Raw genomic sequence first — 23,605 nt, forward strand, 5'->3', positions numbered from 1 at the left:
TTACCAGTCTCTTACAATAGGAGAGTAATCAGTAAGAGACTGCCAGTTTCAATTGTTCATAATTAAGATAAATTAAGATAGCTTTTGCTGTATGGCATCCAAAAGGGAAAGCTGGAGTCCCTTTACAGTGAAGGGATGTCACATCCTCAGCAGGACATTTCAGACCCTCAAGCCAGAAACCTGACTCCTTCACCAATGACCACAAGGAGTTGTGCTGCCTCCTTTAGGCTCCTAGGAAGCCAAAAGGAGGTACTTGAAAGTACCTTGAAAGAATTTGGTACTTTTAAGTTATCTGAGAAATCAGATACTTCGGAAGTTCCAAATCTACCAAAGCTCAAAATGTCCTTCTTGATAAAATATATATATATATATATATATATATACATTCCTTCTAGATAAAAAATATATATATCCATTCCTAGGCATCATTCTGCCATCTCCTGAATTTGAATTCAAAATGAAAACTTCCCTTTAGGAGTTTTGGAAAAAAAAATTGGTTTGTTATGAAACGATATATAATATTTCACTACAGTTTATAGAAGGTATTGCCTATGTAGTGATCAATTAGTTGAATTGATGCAAAGGAGAAAAACATTTCTCTGATGAAATGGGGAATACAGCCTGCAAAGCACGTCAGCACTATGCTTCCTAGTATGTTAGAGATTCATGTATTTGAAGATGATATATGATACTACAAGCACTATGTTCTTTGATACACATCACAAGAGACCTGTGAAATAGAGTTGGTCTCTTAAATCATTAATTCTATTTCAGTCTAAATGAAACAATATTTGACTTGAGACAAAATTCTGGAAGAGTTTCTTCTCTTGTTTTTTCCCCAGTTTTTTTAATTTAGTGAAACAGATTTTATAATGGCCAAACATTAGAGACAAAGAAAGGAGAATAACCTGCATTTTTATATAAGAATATTTTTGTATTTGGTAGTAGCATCAAAAATATATTTGCAGGAGCAAGAGATAAAATTCTGAGTTGTTTTTTTTAAAGAAATTTGCAATTTAATTGCCTTTATAGCAAGAAAGAAATATCAATGCAGCATAAAATATCTACTAATAGTTTTATTCTTGCTACTCTTTTGCCTTAAATCAAATCCCTGTCTTCCAAGATACCACTGCTTTACTGTAAATACAAAACATATGCAATAAACAATCTAGTTTGTGGCACTGGGTTACAGGCTCCTAGGTTTTCTGGTGAGCCAAAAAATAATACAAAGGTATTTCACAATCTGAAAATTCAGTTTAAGCAATAATTCAAATCAAATAAGTAACACTAATTTTCCAAGATCAAGATCTTTCATTCACCTAGCATTAATAGTTATTTTCTAATTGCATAACAACTGGCACAATTAAAATAATATTATTTTAAATAGTATTATATTGAGTTAGTTTCTTCCTATCTTAGTTTTAAATAGACCCTCACTCTTCTACTTCTTCAGTCTGCAGCTGAAAGAGGCAAACAGAGGAAAGAAATGCTGAAGCTCATAGTGCTCACAAAACCAAAAAGATTTTTAACAATTTTGGATTCGTGCTGCTCACAGGGTTTGATTTTATAGAAATTTGCATGTTTAGACAGAAGAATACCCAATATGTTCCCATATAGCTTAGCTTTTACCCACTTAAAAGGATTTAATTTCAAGTTTGAGCTACACATTATACAAATGAACCAAACCATGGCATGATATAGAATTAAAACAAACAGTCTTCATGTTTCCTAGAAAAGTAACTTTCCTCCTTCATTATAATGTCAAGTACATTTAATATTTTCAATATGTCAGGTAAAATGTGAAATGCAGTTCTGTGAAGAAATATGTAAAAGTATTTTTAAAAAATATATAAAGGCCAAATGCTGTTCTGTGAAGAAAGAAAAAAACCCCTATATTTCTGCATAAGAGTAAAATGTTCATATAGTGTATGCCATTTTCCCACAGTGAACATGCTGCTGTGATGGATATGATCACAGAACCAGTGAAGGTGGAGGGTGGCCTCCACAGAATCCTTCGTTTTCTCTTCCAGTCCCAGTGCAGGCTTGCTTTACAGAATTGACTGCTATAGAAAGAAAAGGTCAATCAATGAGCTGATTTCAGTTACCCCCATACTTGAGAAAACTTTCAGGTCTTCCACTTGTAATTTTAACTCCTTTTTATGTTCTTCTAATTCAACTTGTCAACTGCACTGTCATTAGAAAATGATGTATTAGATACTATGAGATACAGGACTTGATGCACAGTAAAGAAGTCTCTCTTGGAGAGCTGTACCTGTCATAAGAGCCTAGTCATTATCACAAAATTTTAAGAAAAATTTCATTACTCTTGTAATACATGGAAAGACCTAAAATAACTGTGGCTAGTGGATCTATTTGTACTTAAAATTTCTGCTGAATTTTTGGATACCGATTTTTTCTGCTTTATACAGAAAAGAATTTGGAGTGTTTTAAATGCTTGATTGATCTGAGGAAATACATATTAATATTTATCGAAAGATGAAAAACAAGGAAATAACAGCTGAAGTTTCTGGACAACTACATTATTCAGTGGTCTTACTCTGCACTGAATCACTGAAAATCAAACCATTGTAATGTAGTTTATCAGATGATCAAAAGAAAATTTGCATCAAATAAAAATTTTCAAAACATAGCACTACATAAAATCATATTTCTTTTAGCAGCTTCTGAGGTGACACTTAAGCAACCATCAGACACAATAAAATATTTAGTGGTTTCCAAATGTGACTGGATGTGATGAAATTTTCAATCAGTTTACAATGAAGGCCTCAAAAGATTTGGTACCTATTTAAAAAAAAAACTGCAAAGCTTAATAACATTAATCAAACAAGAAAGGAAAGCTCTCAGTGAACTGATTGGATTGAACATTATTTCCAGTAAATCTAAGTATATATGACAAAGATCCACTTGTCATGCATACTTAGATTCGTGGAAACAATCTTCACAAAATTTCAAAAAAGTCTGAATAGTATTGAAGAGCAGTTAGTTAGTTGGAAGCATATTATCCCCTAATTTTTCAGTTCTCCAATGTCATTAGCAGCAGACTTTCACATTCTTAATCTCTTAGTTCCTCAATTAGTCATCAAAATTTCCTGCCCAATTTCCTTCCTATGCTGACTCTTCCTATTTATTAAACTAATTTTCTTTCCTGATATAAATGCTTGTGAATTAAATATTCCTACAGAATTTGCCTCCAAAAGCATTGAGAAAAATTTTCAGTATGGACTACATACCAGATGGCATGCATGAGTTTCTGAAAATAAACAATATGTGAAATTGCTGAAGATAAAATATTCAAAAATGAAAATATTTTGTTCCTGATGTTAGGAAAATAGTTTGACTGGTTTTATGTGGTGTTTGTTTATTTTTTTGTGTATAGGTGTTTTTTTATGATAGAGGAATCCACAAAATAATTCATATCTCAGAAAATCATAGTACTTCCACAACACATGAAGAAAAATTTTAAAAATTGCACTTTGAAGAGTTTGGTTTGGTATTGTATTTAATCTTCTAAAAGGAACCTTGTCATAATGTTGTTAAAGTCATTAAATAGTTTTTAAAAATAGGATTAAAATTACAAAGATTATATATAGAAAAAGTTAAGTTAAAAGTTCTTTTGGATTTCATTAAAGTTTTCTGTACTGTCTTTTGCAGTATCCTTCTGGACAAAATATTGAAGTAAATAGAGTTAAATCAGGTTGGCCACTAGTGGGGTTCTACAGGGCTCTACCTTAGGACCAGGACTCTTCAATGTATTAATCTGCAGTGGTCACAGCACCAGTCTGACTGAGTTCAAGGAGCGTTTGGACAACACTGTCAGGCACATGGTATGATCTTTGGGTTTGTCCTGTGCACAGTCTGGAGCTGCGCTCTGATCTCCATGGATTTCTTTCAACTCAGAATATTCAATTATTCTATATTGGATTATGAGTTACATATGAGCTCTGCAACAAAAAAACCCCATTGATTAATTATTTTGAGCCAAATTCAAAACTTGTGGCACTCTTGAGAAATGCTGAGAAAGTTTAATGTAAGTTTACTATAATAGCCTTGTGGTCTTGCTCATAACAAGCATCCATTTAATATTCACCATTCCACTTTGAAAAAAAGATCAACAAAACAACTAAATATATTTTTAGCTCCTCAGCATTCTGAACAACCAGCTCTAATTTTTCATCCTTTTTTTTTTATATTAATGCATAGTAAGATATTTGTAGTGATAAACTATCCTTGCGTAGTACTGCTTTTGTGATTATAAAAAACTTCAGCATTTTATCACTAATAACAGTGATTTATGGTTTCCAGTTCTATGTGGGTGAAGCAATTCATGTAACAACCCTAATGTCAGTCCCCATTGTTTTAATTTAATCAGCTGTAAAATAGAAATAATAAATTATGTTGTCTTGTAGGTTATAAAATTATGTATGTCCAATGGTCCATGAAAAATTCTAAGCAATGTATTTGGTTTTTACTTTTCATTAACGATATACCACACATATGTTGTTAAATATTAATCCAGGAGACCAAAGCTCTATTTGCTTTACTCTGCAAGAAATTAGGTATAACTATATAAAACTTAAACAGCTATAGTTAATGCAAACAGAATTTGAATGTTAAACAATTTCTTATTCTGAAAAGAGTTTGTAGTCCTGGACTTCATTGGGATTGCTAACTTGCTAGTTAGAGATAGCATGTTGCTTTGCTCTGCTTTCAACCTAATTTTCCCAGCATTCCAAGAACAATGAGAGAAAGACGAAGAAGACAGAATGTTTGAATACCTGTAAATCAATGAACATCCAACATGTCAAATATATTGAAATTAACAGTATCAATATATAATAATATTGATATTAACAATCTTTTTGTCTTAGTACAGCTGGCTATCCACCTCACAGTAGTCACTAAGGAGCATTTACTAAACCAGGAACCTTGCTAATACTATAGCTTATAGCTACAAGAAGACAAAGAATCAAAAACCCAGAACATTTTTAGTAGAGAAATTATGATTAGGCAAACTCCATAAAGCATTAGCAAAATTCTGTGAAAATTCATATTACTTTTAAATGGTAGATATTCAGAGACAGACAAGTATATTCTAACAGCAACATCCACTTAAGAGACCTTTTGCTCTCTTCTATTTTTGGGATAGTATCTATATTTCCACTCCAATTTTAGATAAAGCAGTTTACTCATCTGTCCATCACATTTTACAGATTTTTTTTTCACCTTTCAAGTATTTCCCAACAAGTCCTTCCACCAGTTTTTCTAACTTCCATGTTTGATCTGCTCATTCAAGAACCCTTCTCCTCCCATATCAAGGACAACAGTCTTAACTTGTTTCCATGATAGAGACAATCACAGCACTAACATTATGACAACATAACTGCAATAAGGCAACAGAGGGACAAATTTTGTTAATCATATGCTTTGATATCAGGTGTATGTTTACAGCAAGACAAGTTATAATAAGCCCTTGCTGAACTTCCTAAGATGACCTTCCTTCCTCCATATGTATGACTATTTTTTATAAATCTAACTTAAAATAATTAGCAGCTATTTCCTTTTCTTTGAAGGAAAAATCCAATGTGTACTGAGGGCTTGCTATCACTTTGAATATTTGGTAGATGAGGCTACAAAGGCTAAATCTATTTCAGGTCATCCAAATACAGTGAGTGGAGACTTTTGTCTGTTGAAATGACAACGCATGTTGAAAACCATTCTGGCACTGTCAGGCTATTTAAAGAATTTTGGATTAAAGTTTATTGCATCATGCAGTCACAGTACTGTATCTGCTTAAATGAAACAGTTGACCAAAACATAGAAAAACACTCCTGAATTAAATATGGTAACCAGTTTATTCCTTTTATTTTTTTTAGTTGCAGAAAGATTTTATCCATACTGTAGAAGTCAAAAATCTTCTCTAAAAGATGTATTTTGTAAATTTTCATAAGTCAGCTCTACATTTCAAAGCTGCTTGATAACCTTGTTCAAATGAACTGTGAACAACAGAAATATCCCCAACAGAAGACTACAAAGTCATTTCAAGTGTATCACAAGAAAATGTCTGCATTAATCTTAATTAACTTTTATGTTAAGGTTACTTAGGTGTCATGATTATTTCAAATTAATTAAAACAGAGAAAAAAATGGCCAAAACCTATACACAAGTTCTTATTCAATAGACTGGAAAGGCTTCTTCATGGTATCACATTTTCCTTATATGGTGTAAATGTTTAAAGCTATCAAAAAACTACCCACACCACAGCAGTAGACCTTGGATTTTTCATTTAAAGGAAACTTCTTGATGCTCTATGATGAATTTATGATTCTGAGTCAATAATGAGGGAGGCCTGGTAATGTTTGGTTTCTATCATACACAAGAACTCTGGAGTTATTTCCTTGGAATTACATCACATGAAAACAGCAAGAATTGAGATATTATGTACAGAATCCTTTTGTTAATAAACAAGCCCACATTATTTTTACCAAATCTAGTGTCATATCTATAAGTACATCTCCTATAATTTTGTGAATGTCATGAAATTGTTTTATGTTAAATAAATAGCTGTCATATTAGGCTCTGACTACTCAGTAGAAACTAAAATCCAGTTATATATTATTAAATATATCTAAAACAAAATTTAAAATATTTTGATATTTATTATGAAGTCATATTTACTTTTATGAAGCTCAGGATAAAAGGGACAATATTTAGTGTATTCTTGAAAGTGAAATTAATGTTTCAAGTTCATTGAAGGTCAGAGGGACTATATTAACACCTTTCATGATACAGACTACTGTGATAGGAACTTGTGGCTCTTCATAAAAGAGAACACTTTCACTCACTTGTTTGGCTTCAGCAGCCACTTTAACATTTCTTATCATACCCATAAATCTGAAGTGGCTTGTTTATCTATACAAGTTAATTGTCTTATTACAAAATTTAATACTGAACTCTGTATATCAAGAAAAGGGATGGTTTGTATCTCTGAAGACATGAGAAAAAAAAAGACAAAACTTTGAGTCTTTTTGCAATTACAACTTTGCTTTATAAAATTTTTGGGTCCTGCAGGTCCTCTCAGTTGCACTAATTATCTAAGAAGGGAACACTGCTTCTTCAAGTAAGATGTTAAACCATCCAGACCATGTAATAGAAGCCGAGGCACTTCAATTTTTCTGGTAAGATATTTGAAAAATAAAATCACTATGTTTATTCTTTGCTATATTTTATAAAAAAAAAAATGGATATACATTCTCAAGGTAATACAGTTCCACAAGGAAATACAGAATAACTGCCTAAATTTTCACATATTGCTGTGATTCTTTACGTCAGGTTCCTTCCTTGAATGTTACAATTTATTTTGTTTTTCATAACCACTCTATGGAGTACTGAAAACAAATCTTTACCATTCAGGAATGCATGTCAATCAAACAAACAAACACTACAAACAATGTAGTTTGCCATGCCCTAATATCTTTTAGTCCCAGGAATCAATTATATGAATACCCTTAAGCTGTCAGGATCCATTCAAATACCATCAGTAATAGGAAGACTTAACTAGAAAATAAATGACCTTTCTTCATTTTCAGATTTTACTATGCAGATCTTCTTCACAGCTACAATTATTATGTAAAATGATGGGTTGTTTCCTTTACTTGAGAGACTACATCCTCCTTTTCAGTCTCCAGATGCCATTTGTAAGACACAGAGAGGTTTCTATCCCATGAGTACAACTAGAAAAGAGACTTTGTCATAGACCCAGGCTTCCTGGGAGAGATCCCTTAACTTTTTCCTAAAACACTACTAGCTTTCAAGGTATTGAGAAGCTTTCCAAATTCTTCTCAGTCAAGCGAACCCATTAACCCTGAAAATAGTAGAATAACTACTGCTCACCTCTAGTACATATAACTGAAAACCAAAAGACACAGAGTTTTGTAGTGATTTTTAATATCTAGAACCCTTTAAAAATTTAATATACACAGACAAAACTTTATGTATACATGTACATTCATCCTTAGCTACTGTTTGTGAATCCCTTGAAGGCATGTTGTGAAATACGGGGTGAAAAACACTTATGTAGACTTCCAAGTAGTTGGACGTGACTTGCGAATAGTGTGCACTGTATCTGAGATCTTGCTCTTGTACTTGGAACTTATATTTTGCAGATTTTGAGAATTCAGGAGGAAACAAAACACCTTGGATTTCATTAATACAGCTATGTTTGCTAAGCGGCTTAATAAGCATACGCAGGGTATAGTTACATTCCCATCAGGAAATGTAAAACACTATTTAAAAGAGTGAAATTACCATAATTGAAAGAACACAGATGCTCTTTAATAATGTAGTAGATTGCACTCTCAATGGAAATGCTCATTAATTCTATTTTAAGACAGTGTGATTCACCTGTATGTCAGACAATTATCATTGAAAGCTAGGTTAGCAGAAAGGTTACATATTTAGATTTGATGACTCCATCACAGAACATGAAATATTTTCCATTTGAGAGCAATATGGCTACTCATTTACTTCTCCTATATCACGTAATTTATAAGCAGGGAGAAAAACGTGTAAGAAACGTTAAATTTCTCTTTCACAAGAAAAAAAAAAAGAAGCAAAACCACTTAGATCAGATTAACTTCAGAAACCTATAACACTTTATATAGTATCATCTGCAATCTGAAGGAGAATGATCCCCACAAAGAGATTTTCAATATCCAAAACTGAGTTACATCAGTAGCAATATGTAAACATTGTTAAACTGCTGCAAACTTGAGGAACATGAGTAGTGAGCAACATAGAAGGATAGAACCGCAACAAAGATTGTCACCAAGGTCATCCATGCTATTTTGCACAGGTTTACTATATTTCTCTTCAGTATTCACGATTCTTTAACAGAGCCTAATGTAACATGGTGTAAGCCCGTTTCAACATTGTTTAAGCAATTGTTAAATTTCTGAGAGAGGTATCATTTGACCTGTGTACCTTTTGCCTTATATATGATTTCCATATGTTGCCTTACAGAAATTTGTGAAAACCCACAGGCAAACTTCTGAAGTCATTGGAAGGGGTATTTCAAGCTCATTCACTACTCATTGACATGACCAAGTATTTTTCAAAGCTAAATAATTTTTTCTAACTTGATTTTGCTTTTTTACATTTCTACTTCCTGAAAGGAGTATTTTAAGTTTACTTATATAATGCAAATATGTGCAATACACTTGACAAGCAGTAATTAATCAACTCACACACACATGCTCTTTGTTGTAATCTAATAAATCAAGTTAGCTGCAAATACAGAAGAAACAGAATTTTTCTAAGTTTGTTTTGGCATTTTTAAAAATAATTTTAAAATATACTTTAAAACATCTTTATGTAGATATACAGAACCTTGGACCTAAAACATGTTCACAACTTACTTTATGTCTCTAATTAACATACACTTAGACAAAATGCCAAAGATGAATGGGATGTCTCCACACAGCAAGGAGAATAAAACTCCTTCATCTGCTATTTCAACACTATAGGTGTATGTAATAGTGTACTTATCAAACCTTGCCTTAAGCACACCTAGAGAAGGGGCTCAGGCTGTCTCAAAACAGCCTATCACATTCCCACATTTATAAGGATATGTAGTGACAAAAATCAAGAGGAATAGTTTAAACTGAAAGAGAGATTTAAATTAAACATTAAGAAGAAATTCTTTATTTTAAGGGTGGTTAGGCACTGATATAGATTTCCCAGGGCAGCTGGGGATGCCCTCTCCCTGTAAGTGTTCAAGAACAGTTTGGATGGGACCAGGCCTAGTGGAAGATGTCCCAGCCCATGGCAGAGGCTTTGGAACTAAATGATATTTAAGATCCCTTCCAATCTAATGTGTTCTATGATTTCCATATGTCAGTTCAACAAAGGTAGATTTATACGAGTTTTTCTGTTTTTTTCTCCTAGACTACTGTTCCTTGCTGGTGTCCAAATGAAAGAGACTCTCTTGAAGGGCAGACATTCAATCCACCCCCACAGATTACCTTCCCAGCATCCTAATGAATGCAGGATCATCCATAGATTATTCAAGAAATAAAACTTGTTTCATTGAGTTGTCACTATGCCTTATCTTCTCCTTTAGATGGTATTGGCCCATGTTAACCTAATAAAAGAAGCAAGCACACTGTGAATGGAGTAAGAATATGCTTTCTGCATAGCTCAGTGTAACAGAGAGCTGGAGATCCAACCATGAAAATCTTTGCTATAGAGACTCAATGACATATTACATTTGGTTTATGACAGTAAGTAGTCCCTTTAATTTTTCTTTTATAAAAGAGTATTTTTATTCAGGGGTTTCATTGCATCACAAGGTTAATGCTATACTTCAAAGGCATGAGCCATCCAGATTTAATAAATGTGAGAAGACCAAAAACATAGCACAGTTCCACCACATTACTCTTTCAGATAAAATTAAAAATAAAATTCAAGATGAAGTTTGACATATTCAGAAGTGTAACTTTATTGATTTCATTAATAACTGGAACTAGGACTGCAGAGAGTTGTTGGTAAGTGGTTTAAGTTATTTTATTTTAATCTTCACAGTAGTACACTAAAACCAAAAGAGTAATAAAACATAAATATTTTCTCTCTATATAGCAAAACCAAACAAGCAAGAAAATGGAATGGACATGTTTTATGCTTTCTTGATCATATTTGAGATATTTTTAATAACTTATAATGACTGAATGTATCTGTGTCATTTCTGTGTTTGAAAATTCCACAAAGTGAAGAGAAAAACAGGAAATGAAGAAAAAGAGGAAAAATTATTTCTGTAGCAAAATAGAGATATTTGCTGAAGATCTACTGAAGAAAGGAGCTGCAGAACAATGTAAAATAAAAAAAAAAAAAAAACAGTGAAAAACAACTCAGATTCAAACCCCAAAACACAACCACAAAATCCTGAAGAGCAGTAATGTCAAAGAACAAAGTCTTGGACAAAATCCCAAGACTATTTTACTGGCTTCTAAAGGTGTATATAATGTCTGTGTTAAGGTTGGGGAAACAGCAGTTTTGTGCATGAAAAGATAATATTTATCCAAAGTACATCAATAAATAAAATACTTCAAAAATATAGGACATTTTTTGAATAAAATAAATATGAGAATTGAATAAAAGAATTTAAATAAAAAAACAAATTCTGAAAAGATGGTGTCATTCTCATTTATGGTGCAGAAATATAGAATGATGTGCCTGAAACTACTGTCTTTTTGATGCCTCCTAGTTTATTAAATATAAGATGCAAATCAAAAGAGTGTCTGAGTCAATTATTCTAGCATTCAGAAAAAAGAAATAGCTGTTTTCTGTTTCTTTTAGTGATCATGCATAGTCTAAGTACACTTTGCTAAAGGAAAGTGGAACTAAAGAATACATATTACTATAGGGAAAGGAAGTTATCTCTAGAGTTGCTGAAATATAGTGCAGCATTAACAACCAGTATGTAGGCCATTTTTAAATATGTAGCTTTTTACAACACCATATCTAAAACGAAAAAGGGTACAAAAGCCCAATAAACCCAAACCACAGGAAAGCCTCCTCTGAAATAAAGAAATCTACATTCTTGTAGCATTTCAAGATAAAAATTAAATATATTCAGAATCATATGAAATTTTTGTATCTTAAAATATATTTTTGAACTTCTTCCACTATAGAAACATATTCAGAATCCACATGTAGGTAAGATAGCCAGAAATAAGTCTCTTTCTCTAGCAGCGGAAAGAAAGGGTGTTTGGTGGAAACAACAACAACAACAAAATATCCCCAACTTACAAACATTTTTTTCTTCTTGAGCCTTACAGGTGAAATTTCCCCTCCTCATCATCTAGATGTGCAAATGGTGAGGATGAAGGACAGATTAGTTCTTTATTACTGCTTTGGTGTATGGGACCTAGAAAGGATCGGACAATTTTAATTAAAAATCTAGCACATTTTTCTGAGCACAATACTACTGATGACCACAAAACAATATATTAAATGCCCTCAAACACAAATAAAAAATCGGTACTGAGCAAAAAGTTTATAATATTGTATTAAAAAAACAACCAAACAAAAAAAGTTTTAATTTTTTCTAAAATGAAATATAAATCACATCCGGTAGTCTTCTGTCTAATTCTCATGCAGTCATTAGTTCTAGAAACACTAACATAAATACGAACAATTCTTTTACCCCAATCCTGCTTTAGTAAAGCACACATAAAATGTATCAGTGGATATTAGGAATAAGCTGAAATATCTTTTGTTCTGCTTATTACATGCATTTGGGTATACTGGATTAATTTTAAATTTCCTGGTTTGTTAAAAATGCTATGACTTTATTAGTGTTGCTAATTTAAAAAGCAGCCACAAATGTAAAGGCCCAGCTGGGTTCTCAAAAAAAAAACCAAACCCCAAAACCTCAAGAAGATGGTCTTTCAGAAAAAGCAGATCTCGTTATGAAAATGAATTTCACAATAACACAACCTTGTATATTCATTAAAATAACATTTCTGGTTTTTGACAAAAAGTTTTTCTGTACAGAAAACACCAGAATGTTCAGCAGAGATAAAGCCACAGGCTTCATATCTCACAGAGATATTAAACTGTGTCATAATTAGGATTCCTTAATAATGTTGGTAATTCAAAATGAAACACAATAATGCTAGTTACAGGTTTTTATTTATAAAGAATCATTTCCCAGCAGAATTCTGCAACATCCAACAGAAATTTACCCCTGCAGACTTCCTGCCTCTCCCAGCCAATTTTACTTTGCTGTTCACTCAATATGTTTTGACACCAAAGGTCTATTAAAAAAAAAAAAAAATTAAAAAAATCAAGGAAATAGCTAATTACATACATCTGTGTATTTTTCAGCATTACACTTCTGTTAAGACTACTAATAACAGCTTAGTAGTCTTAAGCTGTTTAGACCTCTATTGTCTACTGTTTGTCTGCTACTCCTGAAAGTTACAGTTTCAGGCTGTTTATTTGAAGAGGAAGGTTAGCAGCTCTCATCTCCTCAGCTATGGAATGGCTAAACATTAGGGAGGTTGGGCAATCCAGTTCTTCACCACAAACAGAAAGCTTACATACTTAAGAAACACCAAGGTCTGCTAAAATTAATAGTGAAACTAAATAAATTTATTGTGCAAGAACTCTGTGCCAATAGATTTCTAGCACCCCAGGGTATAAACTAGAACACAGTGTAGCCCTCTTGGATGCTCATAGCTAATAGAAAAAAATACATTTAAAATTAGATGCTTATTTAACAATTCTCTGCTATGTGTTCATTTTTCACATAGCAATTATCCGCAAACATAAAAAAGAAAATTACATAGAAGTGAGTTTAAATTGTACTGCATGGAAAAAAAATAATCCACTGCTATAAACAGATCCAAGATCTCTAAATATATTAGCTTCTTCTGTCATATAGAGGAAAACTATCACAAATATTAATTCTTCTCTTCCCCCATGTTTGGAAGAGAACACAAAGATGTCATGTGAAAACCCTCTCTGTAAATAAATGTCCTCTTCAATTTTAAAAAGCCTGTCAAGAAAAGATGAGCTCAAATGTGAATTACAACAGAGTGATGACAAATTCAAATAGAAATAGCAAGGCATGATGGGTGCTGTATAGTGTGAATTAGATGATTTGACAGCATTGAGAACCAAAAGAAGTACAATTCTGCATAAGTAACAATGTGAAAACTCTACACAGTGCTTCTTCAAGCTATTTTCAAATAACTTTAGACTATCAAAAACATTTCACTATTATTTATTGAAAAATTCAGTTATGCTACTATATGTTAGTCACCGTTACTTGACAAAAAAACCCAATAGCTCTTTAAGTCTTTTAAAATATATTGGAAAAGGACATAAAAGGAGTCATCCTACTACAATGGCAATTCCAAGTAATGCTCAATGACTCTTTCTGTGAATTTTTGAGAGGTATCATGAAATAGAAATGCAAAGAAAGCTGTTGGAAAGAAAAATGCTTTTGAAAGAGAGGCAAGAAAGTCTACAATGAATAAAATATACTTAAGCATGCCTATATTTTAAGGCAGATACTTAGATCAGGTTTTTCAGAATTTCCTCCAAAACCACATTAGGCACAGGCTATAAGGGTATATGAGTTTTACTTAGTAGACATATAAAAACATGTCATTAAAAGTTTAAGGTATACTAGTAATTTATATTGTGAAGTGTGAAAAAACTTTATAAACTGTTGGTGTACCTGGTTAGTGTTTAAAGATTGATTGTCAAATTATACAAATGATAATTAGTCACTCTACTAATTCAGTTTTTTATAAAAAAACTTTTTCTACCCTTCTTTATAATAATCAGCTTCAAAGATAATTATGTCAGGATCAAAGGAGTTGCCAGTATGGGGGCTCTTGTGGTAAGAGATAGATACAAACCACCTTTCAGCATAACATGCCTTTTTTAAACTGTTTAAGAAGATCTCTAAATCATGCAGCCAGATACTTAGGATGGATTTTCATCTTCCTGCAATATACTGGAAAGACAACACAGCTAGTACCAAGCAGTTTGAGAGGTGTCAGGGATAATTCCTTGATACAAACAATGGATAGGGTAAATGCACAGTGGGTTTGATATTCACTAATAGGGACAGACTGATTGGGAACACAGTAATCAGTGGCAGCTTTGTCTGTGGTGACCTGAAATAGAAAAGCTCAAGATCCCCAGAGGAGGGAAGAGAAGGTAACAATTACCACACCATAGCTTCAGGGCTTTAGAAGTGAAAAAATTAATAAATAAATTGGTATGAGCAACCCCAAGAGAGGCAGCTCTAGAGGGAAAAAGGGCTTGTGAAAGCTGACAAATCCTTAAGAGCAATCTCATAGTTCAGGAAAGGTCCCTCACAATAATCAGGAAAAGAAACAGATTAGCAGATCAGTTTAACAAAGAACTTTTGTGTTTCAAAACAAAAACACAGTCCACAGAATGGGGAAACAGGAACAGTTTACAAGGGAGACTATTGCTCAAACAAGCAAGGAGAGTGTGAAGAAAGACAAGGCTCACCTATAGTTGATACTTGCAAGTGGTGTCAAACACAAGTAGAGCTTCAAGTACTCTGTTAACAGGAAAAGCCTGTCAAGAGAAAACATGGCTGTATTATTGTATCAGGCAGCTGGCTGAAGTGAGAACAGACAAAAATAAGGATGAATTACTTACCTTGATTGCAATAGTAACCTGCCCATACCTGTGCTCTGGTTACTGAGAAGATGGAAGTTGCCTCTTCATACCCACACCTGGCAGAAGCACATGAATCATGGCAGGTAAAGTGTGGACATAAGGAAAAAAAAATCACCAGAGAAAAGTGGTGTAGTTGACCAGAGGGCTGTGTAGTCTCTGTCCTTGGAGGTGTGGATATTCTCAGTTCAGTCAAAAAAAAGAACAGAGACAACTTCTCCCAGGCTGAGCCTGGGAATCTTAGACAAAAGAATTCAAACAATTATTATCTCTCTTTCTGTAACCATTGTTTATAGTTATGGTTCTTCACAGTGTGCTATTCATAGCCACCAATAATGTGAGATGTTTTCTACTTTGAGACCAATCCGGTCCCACTTAGCAAGTGAGACTCTAAAGCTCGCTGCTTCTTGCTAATAACAATTCTTCTTGAGCCTTCTGATCCACCTGAAGACTGGAGTCTTTCTTTCTGTCCCTGACTCAACAGCGTCAGGAGGTTTTCAAGACTCCACTGCATAAAGTCCTGAGCATTGTCGTCTGATCTTGTAGCAGGCCCAGCTTTGCATGGGAAGTTGGAGTAGAGAACTCTCAAGTCCTTTCCAGCCTAAATTGTTCTGCAAATATCTTATAGGAAGAAATAAGTTTGATGAAGACTTTAAAAGAGGACAGACAGAACACTGTGAAAACAAAATTATTTCCTTTATTTTAAAACTTTGTGTGTGCACTCCTAGATGAAAGGAGTTCTGAGCAACTCCACAGCTTGGAAAAAAATGAAAGCTGAAGATTCTGAGCTCTAAAAATATACGTTTCAAAGTAATTTCTGAGCTTAAATTGGAGAAAGTGAATAATTTCACATAATATTTAGAGTTGTGGTAAACATTTTTTAAAGTTCAATAGATATAATAAATAGCTTGTGAACAACTTGTATGATATGAGAACAGTTTTTATAATAGATGTGTTTTTCAATCAGAGACTTTTGAATCACTAAAGCACCTACTTCCTCAAACAGATGCAATTTTTCTAATACTCAGGCTAAAAATCAATGAATGACTATAGGACCTGACCTAGACAAATAATTCTTTTCCTCTCCCTGAAGAAATTGTGCAACACACATGCTATTGTGACAATTGAGAAATTTAATAGTATGGTAAACACCACTAAAACCTTTCTATGCCTTCAGGCAAAGCTGTAAATATCACCTTAAAAAGCACTGATGATGAGCTGTTAGGAACATCTAAATAATTTTTACTAACATAAATTTGTAAAAGAAGTGCTAAAATGAAAGTGATGAAACTCTCCGTGAAACTGACCAGAATTCCATGCACAATATTAGTGGCAAACTATTCCAAAAGAATAGAAGAAAATGAAAAATAGGCAAAAAAAATAAAGTGTCAAAGAGGAAATAATTGATTAAATCTCACTGAAGACATTAATTCTATATACATAAAAGTCATAGTAAGGTGGAAAAATATCTGTAGTTGAAAGACAATTCATCAAATGTAGAGTGAGACAAGTGTGTATTGCTTGAAACATACTTTGGTGCACACATTCAAGAGTCAGATAGGGGTTATGTATAGTGCATGATGTTACTCTGTGGATATGCCAAAAACAGGAAAGAATTGGTAGAAGAAACACTAGGCAAGGTATCTGATGTCTGTGTTTTCAGAAATAACATTCAAGTTTCAGCATCAGGTATTTATATAGATGGGCTCATTGTCTGTTTACAGGCAATAATTTAACATTTAAACATTTAAATCAACATTTTCAAATCCTAGGAAATCTAACTGCCTGTCAGGAGAAAAAAAGAACAAGCAAGCTATCCAGGTTCATGATTTCTCTGCTCTATTGTAACATGACAAGTAAGCTCACCTGGAACAGAGAGAGCAGCAGCTGAAATACAAATGAATAGGTAATACAAAGCACAAGGGAAGTGTGCATATGCAAGTGATGTGTGTATGAAATGATGAGCCCTGAGCTGACTAGGTGGATCCCGTGGGATTATCACACTCTGTTAAATCAGCAGCTTACTGCTCAGTACTCAGTAGTGGTCAAAAACCCAAAGAGAAATTATTAGGAAAGGCAAAACAAATGAAACAGCAATGTTATTATGCTGCTTTTTAAGTCCTTCAAAGTAAGATCTGGTAAGACAGGAAAAGGTCCAGAGCATGTTGGTAAGAACGTTCAGTGGCACTGGACTATTCCCACATGAAAAACAACAGACTGGCTTGGCATCTTCAAAAGACTCCTGTCTCTCGAAAAGAGAAATAGAGATAACAGAGGACTATAAAATCAAACAGACATAGACATAGTAGACATGAAGAAATTTCACACTGTCTCTTCCAATATAAGAACTGGGGACATAAAATGAAGCTAGTATAAGCCAGTTTCAAAACAAAGGAGGCAGTTGCTCAGGCAAAGCAAGAGTGCCACAAGATGTTGCAAATGCTGAGTTTACAGAGCCTCCAGGGTAAACTGTAACGTTACATGGAAGCAAAACACTCTGGAATCAAATTTGGTTCAGAATGTCCTGTGAGAACAAACTACTGCAAAATTGAAAAAGTTCAAATGAAAATCCTTTTTTTTTGCCCTGTCCTTATTATTAGGCATTTGATCTGTAAGCTCTGATGGGCACAGGTTAGCAGGATAGATAAATCTTTGGTCTAACCCACAACAACCTTTTTTCTCTTATAATAATGCCATTTCCTGAACCTTAGGTAATGCATCTCCTTTGTGCTCTTAAATTGGAGTCAAATAAAATCAACATTGGCAATTCAAAGTTCATATTACATCTGCTATGTGAAAATTTCTTCTCTGTACCTTACATTAATTAAATGAAACCAGAAATCCCCCCATTTCCACAGGACAAAAATTACTGTTTTACTAGATACGCTACCTAATGAGTGTGGGATTGACACAGTATACTTTTTGAATCTTTAATTTTTTCTTATTTAAACACAATGGAATCCCATTTTACTATATAATATGCATATATATACTAAAGGATAGTTCCTTACATGAAAGGGTTTTCCAGCTGATAGAAGTCATGCAGCAGGTGTGGGTAAGTATATAAGAGAAATCTTTATCTGCATAGAGATAGAAAGCAGATAGAAAACACAGGATCTAATATATTAAAAAGCAGATTAGCTAATCAAGCTGAACCTAGCTCTACATGCAACTTCAAGCCATTGTGGCATATAAAGCGTTCTTTTTTATTTTCTTTCCTCTCCCCAAGATGTCCATGAGGTTCATCTATGAGGAATTTTATATAAATTAATCTATCTATGGCTTCTAAAGCTTACTTCTTTGTGAAGATCACAGCAGGAGCTAATTTTCTTATCTGTGGCAAATAAATTTCCTTATGATAAAAGTTCCTGAACCCATTGAATCCATGCTAAGGACAGTCAAATCCCAAACTATGTGGGCTACACAAACTGTGTAAAGTAAAAACTGAATCTTAGCAGATTAATTCTCAGCAGGTTTTTCTCTATCTGCCCCAAAAAAGATGGAGAGAAGAGTTTGATAATGCAGAGAGAGTCAAGATTTTTCCCAGTATAACAGGTGATCTGAAAATAAATAATTTATAGAGACCACACATTCATTGTTTTTATGGCTTGGTTTGCAGTTTTCTTAGTGCACAGAGTGCACAAACAGGCATTGTGTGTTTGGGATGAATGAGAATGACAGAATGGTTGGGGGTGGAAGGGACTTCTGGAGATCATCCTGTCAAACCACCCATGCAAGGTAGTTTTACCAAGAGCAAGTTGCACAGGATTGCATCCAGATGGGTTTCAAATACCTACAAAGAAGGACATTCTACAACCTCTCTGGGCAGCCTGTGCCCTTATTCTGTCACCTTCACAATAAAAAAGTTATTTCTCATATACAGATGGATCTTTCTGCATTTCAGTTGTGCCCATTGTCCCTTGTACTGTCTCTGGGTGCCATGTAAGTGAGATACAACATACACAGTGTTTCAGAAATGTCTTTGTGACTTTGATTAAAAAATATATGCTAGTCCTTGGAAATTGAATTTCAAGGTACATGGTTAATTTGATCTGAGTTATTGATCTGTCAGATACATGGAATCTTACCTTAAATAAAGACCATTACTGATACATGCAGTGGAAGGGGAAGTTTACTACCAGGAAGATAAACTAAATTGCACTATGGTTGACTGGGATCAAATTGAATATCCATTTAGGGATTCAGGTTAAAGGGATACCTACTTTTACATGGCCATGGATAACCAGTCTCAACAGAAGCAGAAAAAAAGAAGTTTGGAAAAACAGGGCATAAATATCTGTCACAAGGTATTTTTTAATAGCTCCTCAACAAAGTTTGACATTCAAATATTTTTAGCTGGTTTTCCTATAGAAAAATTGAACTAATTGCCAAAAGCACTGGGATTTCACACACATTATGTTCCTAGCACCTGGATCCAACCAGGAAGCCTGGAAGAGAAGAGATAATATACAGCTGCTTATATTCAGAACAAGGCTGAACTCTCATGCCACTTTCCTTCAGACATCAAATATCCAGTCAGGAAAGAGCAGAACTGCCCCAGAACATGCTTAATAACATGTTTAAGCATCACACTTTTTCAGGCATCAAGATAACTAATCATGTTTTATTTTTTTTTATTTCTATAGGATACTAGTGGGCCTAACAGACCCCATCAATATAGTTTTTTACTTATAGATATTATTTTTCATGTTTTGAAGTTGTTGCTATAAAATTATAAAATCCTAATTAAAAAAAAAACCCAAAAAATAAAAACCAACCAAACAAAAAAACCCCAAACAAACAGTTCTGTCATTAACATCTTAGGGGGTGTGAGTAAATATCTTTAACCTTGAAGAAAAAGGAGAGACATGAATATTTTTCCTTTCTAAAGATGTTTTATCTCTCTCAGTGCTGAATATAAAAAAAAAAGTGGATAAATATACTTAAGGGTTGACAGGGACTTTCCAAGAAGAATATCATCACAGTCATTTCTTTTTTTTCTATTACACTGTATGATGTGGTGCTATGGAGAGTTAGCTGAGAAATGTTAAGACATCCTTCCTCAGGTATCAAAAGTTATACAACAACTCAGCTATGCTTCTATGGAGATCTGCACAGTAATTCACCATTTTTCTGGCTTGGCTGTATACAGCTGGTGACCGGAAGGAGTATCTGCCTTTGTAGGTTGTTGACCCCACTATCCACTAGACAGTACTTCCCAACTGTTTGGAAAGAAAGAAGATACCCACTGATGTCCAATGACTTTCACAATTTTGTGAGATGTAGGAATTGCCTCATTCATTCGTACATTATGTTGGCACATCTTTCTAAAGGTGTTCTCAGGGAACTGGTGCATAGAAACCTGAAGTTAAGAGCCTTACTATGTTATAAAGGAATTAATTTTAAACCCCAAATTAAGAAATGTGTTTAATTTGATACATTCCACCTGTAAAGGTCTCTTTCAAACCAAACTACTGTGTGATTCTATGATGAACACACAGCATTTCCCATATCCTTTTCCTGGGTTTTGTTTTCTTTTGGTTTTTGTTGATCTGTTTGTTTGTTTTCATATCTGAATTCAAAATAAACAGTCTGTATTAAAAGCATCTAAATAGATAATAAATTCTGGAGAACTATCACATGTTTATTAAGATATCACCTATTTAAGTCTACCAGCTCACCTTTGATCCTATTGAGCAAAACAGAATTATTTTCTTAATTAAAAGAATAGAGTCATAAAATGCAGAGTTTTATGTAATCTAAGACATTATACCAATTATAACCTCCTCTGTATTAAGTATTCCATGTCAAATAGAAAGGAAAACAGTAATTTTCCTATTTAAATTAAAAGAACAATAGAAACAAGACAAGGTAACACTGAAAAAGTTTTTTATTCTGCATACAGAGAAAGATTAAAAATATCTAGGATATCAAATACAATGAAAGAAAACCAGGGGAGAAGAAATGCATACATAATCTTAATGAATTACAGAGCAGAGCAATATACCTTGAGAGATCATACAACCCATACACTTCCCCAAGCCATGATCAGTGAGAAAAAGAAAAATCACTTAAAAATTTCTGAAAACAATCTTGAATTAAATGTTGTGTTTTCTAAAAGACAAAATTATCAATATTAGTAGTTCTGAGAGAACAAACAGGAAAGCTGAAAAAGAAAAGTGTGACAAAGATTTTTTTGTAAATGGGATTTTCCCCAGCATCTGGAACTAACTTCTTATTTTTGGCATTGTCTGACTGGATATCAAGTATCACTGAAATAGCATGTCAGAGCACTGCCTGGAAAGCTATTTCTTTTTTCTTTTTTCCCTGTGCACTGTGCAGGTAGGAATGTTTGATTTCATACATAATTTGCACATTGCTGTGGGGATTCCAGAAAGCAAATTTGACCATATAAAATTGATGAATGAAAAAAATAATACTGCTGGTTTTTGTGTCTGTTGCTTTCGGAAGCTACATGCCTGGGACATTGGCAAACTGGGTATTACTAATGATTCATTGTCACAGTGCTACAGTGAATAGAAGCTGAAGCTTCTTTTAACCCTTAAGGAACTTGTTCATCAGAATGCATAAAATATTTACATTTTACTGTTTTTTTTACTGGCCTCCCTTAATAACACCAAAAAAGACACACTACAAACTTTGCAATCTAATAAAGTTTTAAATGAATGTTTAAGCAGCAAAACCTAAGGAAGAGCACAATACAGGGAATAAGGAAACAAACGAATGTAAAGGGATAATGATGTGCAAGTACTGCTGCATCAGGCACAGGGAGCTGGTTTGCACAGCACTGTACCAGTGCTGATGTGAAAGGGGACAGTGAGAAGCACACTAATCACACTTTGATTTTTAATAATTTTAACAAAGCTACATGAGATCTAAATTGAGAAGGAACTTGTAATATCATCTGAGCTGTTACATGCACAAGACCTGGAATCGAATCCAGTTATATTTTGTTTGAACTGTAGTGATCATCATTTAGCACACTAAATGAAATAGACTTCCATTAAACAGTCAGTGAACTACAAAGCAATCATTCACAATTCAAAAGAGCAAAAATGATAGGCATCTTAAATAAAAAAAATGTTACATAAGCATTTGAAAAATGTTACATAAAAATTTCTATGTGCTAAAAATACTGAGAAAAATTTTTAAAACAGAGAGAGAAACATTATTTTGTATAGAAGCACGTGTGGGTTTACCACTTCATTATATAACTAATAATCTCTGTTCTATAGATAATAATTTGCAGAAATTAATAAAAATCATTAAAAATAATTAAATACAAATTGAATATTTAATAGATGTCAGCTCCTTCAACCATAAGTCAAATGGATAAACTTTAAAGCTAATAAAGCCAAAGAGAGGGGTACCAGTGGTGATCATCATGAAGTTGCTATTCTGCTTCCAGGTCAGAGGAAGTTGGTATTGTCCTGCTGGGTGACAGGAGACAGGTACACTTGATGAGGAAGATGGTCCTGAGACTGTTATTTCTCCCAAGATGAGGAAGGAATTTCCATTTTACACACCTATGGGGAAGCCCATTTTCGGGACCTGAACAATCAAAGTTATCCTGTGGATTAGCCAGAATGAAGAAAGGATTCATTTCCGTAAAATGTAAAATGTACTCCACAGCCTCCATGGAACAGAGTCAGATAACCTGAGGGTTAATATCCTAATGCTGTATCTCCTCAGACATGCTGTGCCTCAGTCTCAGCAGGCAGCATTCAAGACTTACTTCAGTGAAAAACAGAAGCAGGCAACAAGGAGCTCATGTGTGAACAACTGGGGCTGTGTCTTCACTTAAGATCTTGCCAGATTAACCAGTCTCATTGCCCAGCAGAGGGACAGCACAGATGCTTACTGCTCACACTGACCACACTTCATTCCCCATCCCTATTAAATCTGCAGTTTGACTGGAGAATTTTCTTGGAGTGAAAAACAAAACAAAACAAAACATTTTTCATCACTTGCTGGTTAAAATGTATGCCTGGATTTTCAACACATACATCTGTAATTGAAGAGATGCGCCCTACGACATTGCCTGTATCCTGTACCTGTAAATCAACAAGTATAACTCCATCAATTGTTAGAGAGAGAAGTGGGAATGTAGCATTGCCTAACCCTGTGCACTTAAGTCCAAAAAACAATCCTGACATAATATTAGCAACATTTGAATACCACTATTAAAACTTAACAAAATACCTATGAGAAATTAATAATTCTGCAAAAGATGAAGAAAAATATCCAGATATCTGTTATGGAAGTTAATGCAAACCTGAGGATATACCAAATATCATGTCAGAAGAAAATATTGCATTACTCCTTAAAAGAGATATCATTT

General features: G+C 33.8%; 1 long non-coding RNA gene across 1 annotated transcript; it reads right to left on the bottom strand.

The window, feature by feature from the left end:
• Positions 1-10,513: 10,513 nt before the first annotated feature.
• On the bottom strand, positions 10,514-15,551 carry LOC135288553 (uncharacterized). The gene is made up of 3 exons (XR_010351619.1): positions 15,226-15,551; positions 15,073-15,141; positions 10,514-11,941 (listed from the first exon to the last, which is right to left on the bottom strand). It is a non-coding gene; the product is annotated as an uncharacterized LOC135288553 (long non-coding RNA).
• Between the last annotated feature and the right edge of the window lie 8,054 nt (positions 15,552-23,605).

The sequence above is a fragment of the Passer domesticus genome, chromosome 1 (genome assembly GCF_036417665.1).
Source record: "Passer domesticus isolate bPasDom1 chromosome 1, bPasDom1.hap1, whole genome shotgun sequence".
NCBI classification, from domain to species: Eukaryota; Metazoa; Chordata; class Aves; order Passeriformes; family Passeridae; genus Passer; species Passer domesticus.